General features: G+C 45.6%; 1 protein-coding gene across 5 annotated transcripts in view; it reads right to left on the bottom strand.

Moving 5' to 3' along the window:
* Window positions 1–12,706, bottom strand: part of tenm1 (teneurin transmembrane protein 1) — a 1,865,819-nt gene that overhangs the window by 331,468 nt on the left and 1,521,645 nt on the right. The gene's annotated exons all lie outside the window — the stretch shown is intronic.

Raw genomic sequence — 12,706 nt, forward strand, 5'->3', positions numbered from 1 at the left:
TCCTTTATCGCATGTGTCTCTTATCTCCTGTTCAATGCCATTCCCAACATCCGTGTGCAGTTTGGGGGTCTATATACAACCCTCATTAATTTATTTTGCCCTTAGCTCTACCCATACAGATTCAATTTCTGAAATCACTACAGTGCAGAAGGAGGCCATTCGGCTGATGGAGTCTGCACCAACCCTGTCTTTTGTCCTTGGTCCCACCTCCTCTGACTCCTTGTATAGGTTCTCACCCCCTTTCCATTTTAGCTTAAACCCTCCCCAACCACTCCAGCAAATATTCCCCCTAGGACACCAATCCCAGTCTTGCTCAGGTGTAACCCGCCCAGTTTGTACTGATCCCGCCTCCTCCAGAATTGCTCCCAATGTTCCAGGAATCTGAAACCTTCTCCCTCACACCATCTCTTCAGCCAGATATTCATCCAATACATCCTGACTAGTATGTGGCACTGGTAGTAATCCTGAGATCACTACCTTTGATGTCCACTTTTCAACTTACTTCCTAACTGCCTTTCTGCTTTTAAGAGCTCGTCCCTTTTTTTCTATCTATGCTGTTTGTACCAATTTGTACCTCGAGCACTGGCTGTTCACTTCCTACCATCAGGATGTCCTGTGGCCACTCTGAGGTATCCTTTATCCTTGCATCAGGGTGGCAACATACCATCCTGGAGCCTTGTTTGCAGCCACAGAAACGCCTATTCCCCATAAAATTGAATTCCCATTAACAATTGCATTCCCACACTTTTTACTCCTTCCCTCTGCAGCAGAGTCAACCATGGTGCAATTAATTTGGCTGTTGCTGCTTTCCCCTGAGAGGCCATTCCCCTCAATAGTATCCAAAGCTGTATATCTGTTTTGCAGGGAAATAGCTCTGCCTCTCTAGTCCTATTTCTCTGGCTGATGGATTCCTTCCTGCCTGCGGATTCTCAGTCTTCAGTGTAACCACCTCTCTATATATGCCATCCACGATACTTTTCGCCTTGTCAATACTCCACAGTTTCCCCAGCTGCCTCTCCAGTGCCGAAGCCAGGTTCCCAGGAGCTTCGGCTGGAGGCACCTCCTTAACACAGGCTGGTCCTGGGCACTTGAAATGTTCCCGGATTCCCACATAGAGCAGGAAGAGCACACCATGGCTATGAGCTCGTCTACATTGACTTACCCCTTTTAATTAAATTACACCTTTTGGAAGATATTTAATATCAAACAACATCAATTACTCTTCCCTGCTCCGCGTAGTTCCACAATATAGCTCTTAAAAACAATGAACCACAAAAAAGACCTTAAAACTATCAATAAAAAATGTAGTAAATACTTACCCAAAGTACTCACCGAATCATCTCCTTCCATTTGCTCTGCATCATTTTTGAATTCTGATGTCAGTTCAGGAGATCCAAACTAGCGCACCAATCTCAGTCTCGCTCTTTCTTGCACCCCTTTATCCATCCAGCACCGCTCTCAGTCTCGCTCTTTCTGTCACTCCTTTATCCACCCGACTCCACTTTCAGCCTCGCTCTTGCTCCTTTATCCTCCTGGCTCTGCTCACTAACTTTATCTTATTTTGTTTACTTTATTAGCTTATTTCACCTTAATTTACTTCCCTATTGCCAGTGTTCCTTACTGAAATTCAAGGAGCTGCTTCTTTATAAATGATACGGTTTTTCTAGTGAAAGCTATTTAAACACAATCCCTAACAGCAGCTTCTCATCAATCAATAAATTTACCATTCTCTTGTGACGTCATTCCTGGATATCTATTTCAAACTCAGCCCGATGCTGCAGTACCACGTGTCTCCCGCAGGTCCGGCTGTCTCCACTCTGGGAAGGTAAAAGCCTATCAATCTCAGGCTTGAAAATGTTCAACGACTCGGTCTTCACAGCTTCCAGGTCCTACTGTCATTATGTCACTGGAGAGAAATCTGCGTATCTAAAGAAGGATCCCATCGGTTTTTGATTGGGAGCTCACTTGCTTGCTCAAAACAGCAATTTAAATTCAAGAATCCCTTTAGACGAACAGAGTTTGGAGATTAAGTCTCACGGCAGATTTTAATCAATGACTGGCCTGGACTTTTCTGGATGGACTAAATCATTCTGAAGTATTTATGTTCGGATGACCTAATGATGATTATCATTGCTTCTTAACATTCCAGATTCCTCCATCGCCAGCCCTGGGCATGTCCTTTCCCACCAAATGGCGGTGCCCAGTTGCACAATACATGGTCAGCAGTGTGTAGCCCGAATACTAAATATTGGCATTCGACCAATGTTCCCTGTAATTCTTTCCATCTATATGCGCACCAATATAAAGAACAAAAGAAAGAACAAAGAAAAATTACAGCACAGGTACAGGCCCTTCAGCCCTCCAAGCCTGCGCCGATCCAGATTCTCTATCTAAAACTGTCGCCTATTTTCTAAGGATCTGTATCCCCCTGCTCCCCAAAGGTAACATGTAAATATGTGTTGGCAGTGGAAACAATAAAAACTGAATATAATGTATATTTTTAAGAAGTTACCATCATTTGAAAAAAGAAAAAATAATTCCACCCTTAGCCATTGACACAGTAAGATGCTGGTCCACAAATTACTTGGTTTTTGGAGCAATGCCTCAACACACAATGTTTCGATTCAGAGGTGAGAAAACTGAGCCAAAGATGAAAACCTGAGTGAGAGGCTTGTAAAGATGTTACATTACCCAAAAGAAGAGTGAATGCTTGCTCAAATTAAAGATCGAACTATTTAATTATGTGCAAATTAGAGAAGATGCTAAAGATCTGCACATTGATTAGAGATGTATTCTTGGCCGCTTTGTGAAGCAAGAGAGGAGATTGCAGGGGGCTCTGATGTTAATTTTCAAATCCTCTCTGGCCACAGGAGTGGTGCCAGAGGACGGGAGGACAGTTAATCTGGTACCATTATTCAAGAAGAGAAGTAGGAGATCCAGGGCAATTTGGCAAATTGGATCCAAAATTGGCTGAGTGGCAGAAGGCAGATGGTTGAAGTTTGCTTTGTGACGGGCAGCCTGTAATCAGTGGTGTACTGCAGAGATTGGTGCTGGTTCCTTGCTGTTGTAATGTACCTTAATGATCTAGATGCAAAAGTAGGAGGTATGATCAGTAAGTTTGCAGATGACATGAAATTTTGTTGTGTTACATAAGAACATAAGAACATAAGAACTAGGAGCAGGAGTAGGCCATCTGGCCCCTCGAGCCTGCTCCGCCATTCAATTAGATCATGGCTGATCTTTTGTGGACTCAGCTTCACTTTCCGGCCCGAACACGTTATACGTGATGAAGAGAAAAGCCGAGATGACATGACAATGTTGAAAGGCTGGTCAGGGCAGAACAGTGGCAAATGGAAATTAATAATGTGAGATGGGGCGGCACAGTAGTTAGCACTGCAGCCTTCTGGCGCCGAGGACCCCGGTTTGGTCCCGGCCCCAAGTCACTGTCCGTGTGGAATTTGCACATTCTCCCCATGTCGGCGTGGGTCTCACCCCCACAACCCAAAGATGTGCCGGTAGGTGGATTGGCCATGCTAAATTTCCCCTTAATTGGATTAAAAAGAATTGGGCACTTTAAATTAGAAAACAAAATGAAAAGTGTGAGGTGATGCATTTTGGGAGGACTAACAAGACCAGGGAATACACAATGAACAGTAGGACGCTAGAAAGTATAGAGGACCAGAGGAATCTTGGGGTGCATTTGCAAAAGTCCCTGAAGGCAGCAGGACTGTTAGATAAGGTGGCTAAGGAGGGATATTGGATGCTTGAATTATTAGCTGAGGCATAGAATATAAGAGCAGGGAGGTTATGATGGAACTATATAAAACTCTTGTTAGGCCACAGCTCGAGTACAGTGTGCAGTTCTGGTCGTGACAGTATAGGAAGGATGTGGCTGCACTAGAAAGAGTGCAGAGATGTTTCACCAGGATGTTGCCCAGCTGGGATGGAGCATTTCAGCTAAAAAGAGAGACCGGTAAGGCTGTGGTTGTTGTCCTTAGAGCAGAGAAGGTTGAAGGGGGGAATCTGATCAAGGTGTGCAAAATTATGAGGGACATAGATAGGGTAGATAGGAAGGAGTTTTTCTCCTAAGTAGAGTGGTCAATAACCAGTGGGGCATAGATTTAAGGTAAGGAGCAGGAGATTTAGAGGGGATTTGAGGGAAAACCTTTTAACCCAGAATCATAGAATCATAGACTTTACAGTGCAGAAGGAGGCCATTCGGCCCATTGAGTCTGCATCGGCCCTTGGAAAGAGCATCCTACTTGACCCCACGCCTGCACCCTATCCCCATAATCCCACCCAACCTTTTTGGACAAAGGGTAATTTATCATGGCCAATCCACCTAACCTGCACATCTTTGGACTGTGGGAGGAAACCGGAGGAAACCCACGCAGACTCTGCACAGACGGTGACCCAAGCTGAGAATCGAACCTGGGACCCTGGAGCTGTGAAGCAAATGTGCTAACCACCGTGCTACCCTGCTGCCCATAGAGGGTGGTGGAATCTGGAACTCACTGCTTGAAGGGGTGGTAGAGGCAGAAACCCTCACGAAATTTAAAAGGCATTGAAATGAGCACTTGAAATGTCACAGCACAGAAGGCTACAGACCAAGTGCTGTAAAATGGAATTACAATAGATGTCTGATGTCGGCGCCAGAGATAGGCTGAAGGGCCTCTTGCTATGCTGTAAAGTTCTACGGCAATAGAATTCATGATAATTCACCTCAAATATTGAATCTAATATTTAATTTAAAATTTGCCGTGGTGGTTTTATGACCTGAGAGGCGGAATTCTCTGACCCCCGCAGGGTCGGAGAATTGCCCGGGGCCGGCGTAAATCACCCGGGAATTGGCAGGGGTGGGAATCACGCCCCACCAATCGGCGTGCCCCCCGTGGCGATTCTCCGGCCCGTGATGGGCCAAAGTCCCACCGCTGAGAGGCCAATCCCGCCGACGTGGTTTCAACCACCTCTGGTACCGACAGGATTGGCGGGGTCCTGGGTGGGGGGCGCGGGGCGATCGGACCCTGGGGTGTGCCCCCTCGGTGGCCTGGCCCACGATCGGGGCCCACCGATCGGCGGGCGGGCCTGTGCCGTGGGGGCACTCTTTTTCTTCTGCCGCCGCCATGGCCTCCACCATGGCGGAGGCAGAAGAGAATTCCCCTACCGCGCATGTGCCGGTGGTGACGTCAGCGGCCGCTGACACACCGGTGCATGCGCGAACCGACGAAGGCCCTTCGGCCAGCCCCGACGCCGGGCATCAAAGGCCATTGGCGCCGGTTTTCCGCACCTTTGGGGAGGCCCGACGCCGGAGTGGTTGACGCCACTCCACTACGCCGGGACCCCCTGCCCCGCCGGGTAGGGGAGAATCCCGGCCCTGGAAGATTTATTGTACCAAAACCATTGCACACATTATTTAAATAATTTGACTGGACAAAAGTTGAATTGGGAGCAATAGTTCAAGACACAGCAAGGACTCTTTTGTTTCAATCTGACAAAATCAAAATAGAAAGAGCTGAGGAGGTATGCCTTTGGAATTGATAGAAAATGTGGAAAAGACAACTTTTTTTTCAGATTATTGAGTGTTTTGTTCACTTCAAACTGCTCTGGGGAAAAAGGCGAAGTCATTTCTTCATATTTGCAATGTAATCAGGCAGAGGTAGAGTGTGTGGGAATTTGGAGAGAGGTTGGCTCTTGTGAACTGGAGGGTAACTGTCAGAGAGACAACGGGTTGGATTCTCCGATTTTGAGGCTATGTCCTCATGCCGGAGTGGGGATGGTAGCGTTTTACGACCAAAATTTCGGCGCAAAATGGCCAGCGATCCTCCGTTTGGCTGGGGTCAGCAGCTGAGCAGCGTAGAGTTCCTGGCTCTTGCTGCCGATAAAGCCCGGAGAATTGCGGGGTCCATGGCTGCTCATCCGCACGGTGGCGGCCTGCAGCGGCCGCGCATTGCAAAATGGCACCAGCCGCGTGTGGACCCGGACTGCAAAATATTGCCCTCAGCCCCTGATAAAGGCCGCGGATTGGCCCTCTGCCGACCGTGGCAACGCTGGACTGAGTCTGCAGCTGCCACGCTGAGTTCCCGGCTTGTAACATCCTGAGGCCTTCGATATAGCGTGCGCCATACTCCTAGAGTACGCTGCTTTGGAGGGGGTGGGGCATCGTAAAAGCGGCGCCCCTCCCGATTTGGGCGGAAACGGGTCGGAACGCGATTTCGGCGTCAGCGACCGGAGAACCCTGCCCAAGTGTCCCTATAAATTAAATGGATCAAGAGTCAGTAAGAAAACATTTCAAGGACATGCGGCATCCCAGACTAAAATAATTAATTGGTGCAGGAAGAATTTCAAAGGACAGCAGGGAAAACTGTAACTGAACAAGAAGAGCGACTTTATGTACAGTCAAGATACGTTCCCACGAGGGGGGAAAGTTAGGGTAAACAAATTCAGAGCTCCCTGGATGACAAAAGTGATAGTAAGTTGCATCAGGAAACAGGTACATATAGCAGATCTCAGGCAGATAGTATTGAAATCAGGCTGAATATAAGGTTCAGAGGAGGATTGAAAAATAAACTGATCAGAGAGGCAATGAGAGTGCACGGCAAGAGCCTGGCAGTTAATATAAAAGGGAATCCAAAAGTCTTCAATAAATGAAATGAAAGTGGTCATAATCCCAGAGGACCCTAGACTGCTCTCTTTGTGAGAGAGCTGACTGGTGGTGTTTTAATCTGAGGGTAACCACTGCTTAGGCAAGGGGCAAAGTGAGAAGGCTGGGACTTCATGGATAACCTCAGCCAGTACAGGAATTCAACCCATGCTGTTGGCATCGCTCTGCATCACAAACCAGCTGTCCAGCCAACTGAGCAAACTAACCCTCATGTCTTCAATTGGCATCTACATTGTACAAGGGTCGTAGGAAGTGGAGTGGATCCAATTATGGACCTAAATGGGATTTACGCATGGAGACAGAGGCATGGTTGAAGTACAAATTTATTACTATGCACCTGTCCTTACTAAGGAAGAATATGTCATCCAGATAATAGTGAAAGAGGAAATAGTTAAGATATGGTTTAAAGTTGAGAAGTGGGAATATTAAATAGGCTGTCTGTATTTAAAGTTGATGTCACCAGGACCAGGAGAGATGCATCCAGGGATACTGAGGGAAGTAAGGGTGCCAATTGAAGAGACACTGGCATAATTTTCCAATTTTCCTTAAATACACGCGTGATGCCAGAGGACTGGAGAATTACAAATGTTACACCATTGTTCAAAAAAGGGTGTAAGGATATGGCCAGCAACTACAGGCCAGTCAGTTTAAGGTCGATGATGGGAAAGTGTTCAGGAGTAATGGATGGAATCATCCCCTCCTGCCTTTAGTTTCATGGCAGGCTTGAAAATTAGGAATGATTCCTGCTGTCGGGATGGGTTTGAATGTGTGATCGTGCAATCCCTGCCTCATTATTTATTCATGCATACGGTTTGCATCGGGTCTTGCATCGGGTCTTACGGCGGGGCAGGCAGGAGGTCAGCTGCCTCGCCATCATGTCCAGGCACCATATTTGAAAGACACCCTGACAGGCCTTCATTATAGCTGCCTGGATCCTGGATGAATAGAGAAGGCGGAACTGTTACAGCAGAGCAGGAAGCTGTTTGGCCCAAAGTGATGCCCATGTCCCATAAACCTGGCCCTGAACTGAAGACCGAGAGAAGGCCGAGCGCTTAGACATCGTGGTAGAGTTAGGAAAATTAGACGTTTTGAATTAACACTGGTGACACACTACATACAATCAATGTATATAGTTTGGCAGTTGTAAATATATTCTCGCTTGCTCTGCTTGGAAGTCTCCTGGGTTAATTCTTGGTGCTAATGTTTTTAATGCTCGCGTGGACATCACCCCTTCCAGTGGGGGGCCTAGGATGGGCCTTCCTCTCCCTAATGCATGGCTGCCATGGAGACATCACTCTGTGACAAGGAAAATGACTGCCATGTGCCAGAGGCCTCCCACTCAGAATATTCTTGCCTCCACTGCCCTCAAGATTCTATGGAGAGACCTCATTTCAAAGGAAAGACAGACAGGTCCATTCTCCAGGGTGAATGGAGGTTTGCAGTGGTGACTTAGCTGCCATTTACCTGCATGCTCTTAATAGGTATTTCCTCCCTCCTACCCTCATTCTTCCCTAATTCTGACTGGAGCTGATGGCAGAGTGAACGGCCACTCTATACCTTGCTGGGATCTCATTGTCATGAGAATCCGCTGGGTCAGTTCTGTTTCCATGTGGCTTTCACCAAGTAGTGAGAATTTTCAATGCAAAAATCTTTCATATAGTCTTCATCCAGCCCCAATCCTGCCCACTCCCGTAATCTGTGGCATCATTCTTGTCACCCTCAATAACCCTCAGATGAAAACTATACCCGCCGTACCCAGAGCTTGACCCTACCAACCTACCCGCGTTCCACCATCACCTCCGATCACCAGCATGCTCATTTCTCCCCCCAGGATTGCCACATTGCCTCTGCCGACACCTCCCTCTGAAACACTCTGGCTCCTCCCACTTCCCAGTCCCTCTCTTCTTCTTGTTTTCCTACCGCCCCTTCTCCTTCATGCCCTCCTTCCCTCTCTCACTCCACCCACCCTATCATTCTTCCTCAACAGACCCCCCCCCCCCCCTTGTGCCTTCCACCTCCCATCCCTTCATGTTTTCCACCACTTTGCCCTTCATCGCCTCCAGACTCACCCCCAATTGTGTCTTTGCATGCCATACCGGTGGCCATCTCCAGTAGTGCTGCCGGCATCAGCTGTAAGTTAAGGGCTCTAAAATTCTCCCTCGCCAGGTGTATGTGTAGTTGGGTAATGGAACTGTGTAAATTCCCACTGGTGAGAGGGGAAAATTCCACTCAATAATTTGGGACAAAATTAGTATTCATTTGGGCAAATGTGGGTTAATCAAAGATAGCCAGCATAGATTTGTTCAAGGGCAAATTGTATTTAACTAACTCACTTGAGTTTTCTCATGAGGTGTTAGAGAGTGTTGATGAGTATAATGCAGTTGATGCACTTACAAAAGACATTTGACAAAGTGCCAGACAACAGATTTGTGAGCAAGTTTAGAGACTATGGAATAAAAGTGATAGTGACAACTCGACTAAGGGGCAGCACGGCGGCACAATGGTTAGCACTGCTGCCTCACAGCACCAGAGACCCAAGTTCAATTCCAGCCTTGGATGACTGTGTGTAGTTTGCACTTGCTCCCCATGTCTGCGTACGTTTCCTTCGGATACTCCTGTTTCCTTCCACAGTCCCAAGATTTGCAAGTTAGGTGGATTGACCGTGCTAAATTGTGCCTTAGTGTCCAAAGATGTGCAGGTTAGGTGGGGTTATGGGGTTACAGGGATAGGGCGGGGGAGTGGGCCTCGGTAGGGTGCTCTTTCAGAGGACTGGTACAGACTTGATGGACCGAAAGGTCTCCTCCTGCATTGTAGGAATTCTATGGTTCTTTGGTTCTATGGGAATTGGCTGAGAGCAGCGGTGAATGGTTGTTTTATGGACAGGGTGATTTTCCAGCGGTTGGTATTAGGACCACTATTCTTCTTGATTTAAGTATATTAACGGCCTTGACTTTGGAGTACACGGTGCAATTTCACAATTTGTGGATGACACAAAACTTGGCAGTATTGTGAACTGTGAGGAGAAGAGTTCTGAACTTCAAAAGGACATAAACAGTTGCAGGAATGGATGGATAAGTGGAAAATTAAAATAGTGCAGAGTAGCATCAAGTGATTAATTCTTTTAGGATGAACCAGGAGGTTCAATATAAAATCAAGACCAGAATTTTAAAAGGGGATGCCGGAGCAATGGGATCTGGGGCTATATGTGCACATATCATTGAAGGTGGCAGGGCAGATTGAGAACGCAGTTAACAGAGTTTACGGAATCCTGGGCATGAAGTATAAAAGCAACAAAGTTATAATAAATCCATACATGATATTTGTTTCACCACAACTGGAGCACTGTGATCAGTTCTGGGCACCAAACTTTAGGAAGGATGTGAAGACATCAGAGAGGGTGCAGAAAGGATATAGAACAATCATTCCAGGGATGAGGAACTCCATTTATGTTGATTGATTGGAGAAGATGAAGCTGTTCTACTCTGTGAAGGAAAGTTGTGGGAAGGTCTGATGGAGGTATTAAAAAAAATAGGGTTCTGGTCAGAGGAGGTAGCAAGAAGCTGTTTCCATTGGTTGAAGGATTAAAAACTAGAGGACACCAATTTAAGGTGATTGGCAAAAGAAACAAGAAAGATATCAGGGAAAACCTTTTTTCAAAGCGAGTGGTTAGCATCTGGAATGTGCTGCCTGAGAGTTTGAAGGAGACATGTTCAATCATGACTTTCAAAAGAGAAATCTAACTGTGGATCACCACGCAAAATTATGGCTACATCAGCAGGTCAAAGGTTGGATATTCTGCAGTAAGTAACTCACCTCCTGATCCCTCAAAGCCTTTAAAGCACGGTTCAGGAGTGTGATTAAATTATCTCCACTCGCCTGGATGAGTGCAACTCCAAAAACGCTAAAGAAGCTTAACGGTTTGTACGTCAAAGCAGGCTGCCTGATTGTCACCCCATTCACCATCTTAAACATACACCCCCTGCAACAGTGGTGCACATTAGCCACAGTGTGCACTATTTAGAGAATGTATTGCAGCAACTCGCCAAGGAGGTCTTTGACAGGACCTTTCAAACGTCCACCCAGTAAGACAAGAACAAGCGGAATAGACACATGGGAACACTGCCACGTGCAAGTTCCTCTTCATTTCCATACCATCTTGAGTTGAAACTATTTATAATTCCTTCATTGCCGCTGGGTGAAAACCCTGGAAGACCCTCCCTCAAAGCACTGCGGGCATATCTACACTACGTGAATTGCAACAGTTCAGGAAGGCAGCTTACCACCACTTTCCCAATGGCAATTAGGGATGGGTAATAAATGCTGGCCTTGCATTCCGTGAATGAATAAATAATAATTTTAAAAACCATTGACCGACGTTTGGAAGTGTCTTGGGAGAATTAGATTGGGCATGATTGAATAACCCATTGTCACTTAACATCATTAACCTAAGCTTACACATTAAGAATGAACCTTCTGAGGATTTCCAGCATTTCCTGTTCTCATTTAAGAATGGACACTTTGGCAAATTATTGGAGGGCCTTTGACACCAATGGATCTCTCCCCCACCATCAGTGGGTCGAGAAGCAGCAGACAAAATAATACAGATTGGGCATTGCTCATTCGGTCATTTTAAATGTTAAGAGTAGCAAATAAGAATGACGACAGATGTGCAGTAAAATGCTAGATGTGAGCACTGCACTATCTGTCACTTCTGAGTAAATTAGAGTAGACCGTGAATAGAATCTAAGAGCGAAGACTAGCTTTGATTTCTGACTGGAAACTTTTCAGAAAATTATATTGTGAACAAGTCACTTTAATATTTCAGGAACAAAATGGAATAGCCTTTGAAAGCAAACAACGCCTTAAAATGGTTGGGCGCTGGCATCCAGCGCAGTTATTTTAGCTTTGAATTCTGTTTTCCAATTCCAGTTCAATTCGGATCAGAGACACGATTAATGAATGTATCCCAATGATCATCAAAGGGCATTGAGGGATTTTTGAAAAAAGACAACAAGTGTTTTCTTGTGTTGATTCTCTCAGATGATGAAACAGAAGGAATTTATGCATTTAAAAGAAAATCATTACCTGCCATGCAAATTACATGGCGCCAGAACTATGATGAAAATCATTCGCAGGGCTAAGCTGTCTTTGATTTGAATGTTTGATTCAATTAGCTGGACTAATGTAACTACGATCAAAAGCCCACAGAAAAAAAATCAGCCAAATATTTACAGCAAACTGACATTACAGTCTAAAAGACAGACACTCTCAGAGACAAGAAAAGTCCTACTAATTAAATTCATAATTGAATACTAATCTATACCGAAATGCGATATGGGCTGGCCTGACTAATTGATGCACTATACGCGCATCTTAGATCGAATATTCTCTCTCCACCCATCATGCATTAATATAAATCAACTGCACTCTTTTAAAAAGGATTCCAATATTAGAATGAGATTCAGTTCAATAAGAACGTTTATGTAGTTGTTATCTAACACAATTTACAGATAAATAATACATTGTTAACTTAGGATTTTTGTAGCTGTTTACAAAGTTACTTCATTTATTTTTCTGTTTGCCTGCTGTGCTCAGTGAATGAGACATGGGGGCAGCACAGTGGCACGGTGGTTAGCATTGCTGCCTACGGCGCTGAGGACCTGGGTTCGAATCCCAGCCCTGGGTCACTGTCCGTGAGGAGTTTGCACATTCTCCCCGTGCCTGGGTGGGTTTAACCCCCACAACCCAAAGATGTGCTGGTAGGTGGATTGGCAACGTTAAATTGCCCCTTAATTGGAAAAAATAATTGGGTACTCTAAATTTTAAAAAAAGTGAATGAGACATGACATATTGAGTTTTTCCTTAGCAAATAGGCAATTAGTTTAAAATAACAAGAGTAATGAAAAATTTCAGACTGCAAATTAGTGAACATTAACATAGTGCATTAACATTAACAGCAGCAGCAGCAACCCGGGACGGTGGGGGGGGCTGATTTATTTTCCTTTTTGTAAGGGGCGCATGCTCTATCCTGTTTTGAATTGGGTG

This window comes from Scyliorhinus canicula, chromosome 17 (assembly GCF_902713615.1).
Source record: "Scyliorhinus canicula chromosome 17, sScyCan1.1, whole genome shotgun sequence".
NCBI classification, from domain to species: domain Eukaryota; kingdom Metazoa; phylum Chordata; class Chondrichthyes; order Carcharhiniformes; family Scyliorhinidae; genus Scyliorhinus; species Scyliorhinus canicula.